Source organism: Asparagus officinalis, chromosome 4 (assembly GCF_001876935.1).
Source record: "Asparagus officinalis chromosome 4, Aspof.V1, whole genome shotgun sequence".
Classification (NCBI taxonomy): domain Eukaryota; kingdom Viridiplantae; phylum Streptophyta; class Magnoliopsida; order Asparagales; family Asparagaceae; genus Asparagus; species Asparagus officinalis.
Genome location: NC_033797.1, coordinates 48,398,629 through 48,401,368, shown reverse-complemented (window position 1 = coordinate 48,401,368; position 2,740 = coordinate 48,398,629). Strand labels below are relative to the sequence as shown.

Here is a 2,740-nt window from a genome sequence, read left to right as displayed (position 1 = left end):
ATAAATAGTATTTATATCTTCAAAATGTATAAATATATACTTCATGATTATAAAAATTTATCCCACGTTATTTTATCAAAATATCCCGCTTCACAAAATTGTTCCTAGTTATCCCACTAAAATATCCCACTAGCGAAATATTATTCAACTTTAACAATTATCCCATTTTGCATGAAAATGTCCCAATTGACTAACACCCCCAAGAGTTGACACTTACCGAGCATGTAGAGGACACGTGCACTTTCTATCTCCTTGTTGTATATATTTCTCTGTTTGGAGTTCTCTCTCCGTGACTCTCACTGGCTATCGCGGTGCGATAACAACCCAGGTAAACTCCCTTCTCACCTTGATTTATTTTTAATATGTGCTTTATTTTGTTGATTTTGATTCCAATTTATGTATATAAGCAGCCCTTTTTTTTTAAGGGTGAAATTGAGGGGTTAAGGATTCATAATTATTTCCAAAGGAAATTGAGCAACTGCACCATTGTTTCCGCAAGAAAATTCTCACGTAGGGAAAAGGGCCATACTTATAATCCTCAGAACTTGTATTTAATCTTGGTAGACGATGTATTTGATATTTATGTTGCAAAATAATGGGAGAAATTAATGTTGAGGATTACATGATTTGGTTTCTTCAAATTACTCGTGTGAATTGTCGATGTGGCAAACTTTGTTCTAGACTAAATCGTTCTTTTCTTAGATCTGAGATAGAAATATATATATATATAATATATATATATTAATCGAATATTGAACAGTATGCAACCTTTGATTTGTTTGTTAGGGATTACGAGAGTAGTAAATTTTTTTATTGAATGAGATGGGCGGCTTCAATCCTGTTAGCAACTTTGTCTTTACGATATTTAAGTCTTAAGATCTAATATGCATTTTTTTTTCTTGAATCAATTGCACTATTTTTCTACTGATTAAGAGTAGTAAATCTTTGCCAAGAATTTTTCTTCATTTCTAAAAGGAAAAAATTGGGTTTAGAATATAGAAATGGCATCATTCAGTACTAGACAAATCTATAGAGGCGGTTTATTATTTCAATATTCTTAGGGCCTGTTCGGTTGTTTTCCGAAAAAAACAAGAAATGAAAATGTCACATTTCATTTGATATCATGACATTTCAAGAGTTTTCTCACATTTCATTTTTTGTGTTCGTTTCGCAAAGAAATCACCCATTGAAACCGCCAAGTCACATAAAGAGACAAAAAAAGCCTCAATAGTAACAGTGCATGTGTTTTCTATTTCTTGTGTTCGTTTGAACAAAAAAAAGGGAAAAAGAAATGGAAACATTTAAATAATCTGTTTAATTCTCATTCATTGTTCCAACAGTGCTTTTAAATATTAAAAATTCATTGAATTGACATTTCCAAGTGTTTTCAGAGGTTTTTGTTGTGAAAACACATTTCTTAAAAATGTGATGTGGCATCCTACGTGGCGTTTCATTTCTCTAAATTTCAAAACGAACCAAACTGAAGAAATGGAAAACCCTTGAAACCAAAAACCTATGTGGCACATGGGGGATTTCTTGAAATGTGAGGTGGCAGGTGTTTTCTCATTTTTTTTTGAGCAAACCGAACAGGCCCTAAAACGAAATCATTATGGACCTTTCCACAAACTCAGAAAAGCATAAACTAAAGAACTGATCAAGTATTACACCATGATGTCGATTTGATATCAACCCTCTAAAATTGGTACCAAATTCCTGACAATCAGGTTAAGCTAATACAACATAAAATCAAGCAACATATTCTTATACAGTAAGAAAGAGGCTAAGACTAAAAGGTAATATATTTTCTGCAGGGAGCCATATCCAACTCCTACTGATACCAACCAAGTGACGATGGACTCAACACTGCCAAATCAGCTCATTTTTGCAGCCACAAGTTAAATGAGGACTCGTGAATTAGAAGTTCAAGTGCTGAAACTTGCCCCCAGCTCTCAAAAATTCCAAGCAGTGTCCAATCAGATGACGTGCATATTAAAATTTATCCAACATTTGCCATCCTTCTTAGTAATTTAAATTAGATGTTTAATTTCAAATAAATATAGTTAAAAAATTATTAATCTAATATTTGAAATCATTATATATTTGGAAAGGGCTCGTTAAGATCTTTAAAATGAAACTAAGATTAATTTATTTTAGTATTATTATAAAATTATTAATTTTTAAATTAAATAAATAAGTATCAGACATGAAATTTTAAATACGAGGATCTATTTTAAAACTCTCATCGACACCTTTATAATGTTATAAATTTTTTTACCAAATAAATTATTAACAATAAAATTATTAACCTAAACTATATCCAATATTATTTAATTTATATGGCTTTTTTAAGAAAAAAATAAAAAGAAAAACATTTGGAGAGTGTGGGTTGGAGCAACCCTCCAAATTTCACCCTCCAAATTAGAATATTCCTAGAATATTCCAATTTGGAGGGTGAAATTTGGAGGGTATGGTTGGAGATGCCTAACAGATGAATCCAAATTTGATTGGCTCTGTGACGGAGAGTACTAGGGGCAGCTGCGAGAAGTGACTGCCAGCGGCATGGTGATGTAGACATTATTGATTGAGAAGCCCATTGCTGCAAAATGAAACATTTTCATTTTCTGAACAACATCAGGAGCCACAAGGATGTCTCGCAAATTGTAATTTCTGATTGTATCATAGGAACCACATTGTCCTTGTTTTTTATTTTTTCAGGTAAGTACTAAATTAAGAAGCAAAT

The 2,740-nt window shown here is 31.9% G+C and overlaps 1 protein-coding gene across 2 annotated transcripts in view; it reads left to right on the top strand.

The window, feature by feature from the left end:
• The window catches only part of LOC109837392, a 15,967-nt gene continuing 13,506 nt past the window's right edge, over positions 280-2,740 (top strand). For both annotated transcript variants that reach the window (XM_020405623.1, XM_020405622.1), the window contains exon 1: positions 280-328. The gene's annotated coding sequence lies outside the window, so the exon portion shown is untranslated. The remainder of the gene's footprint in view (positions 329-2,740) is intronic.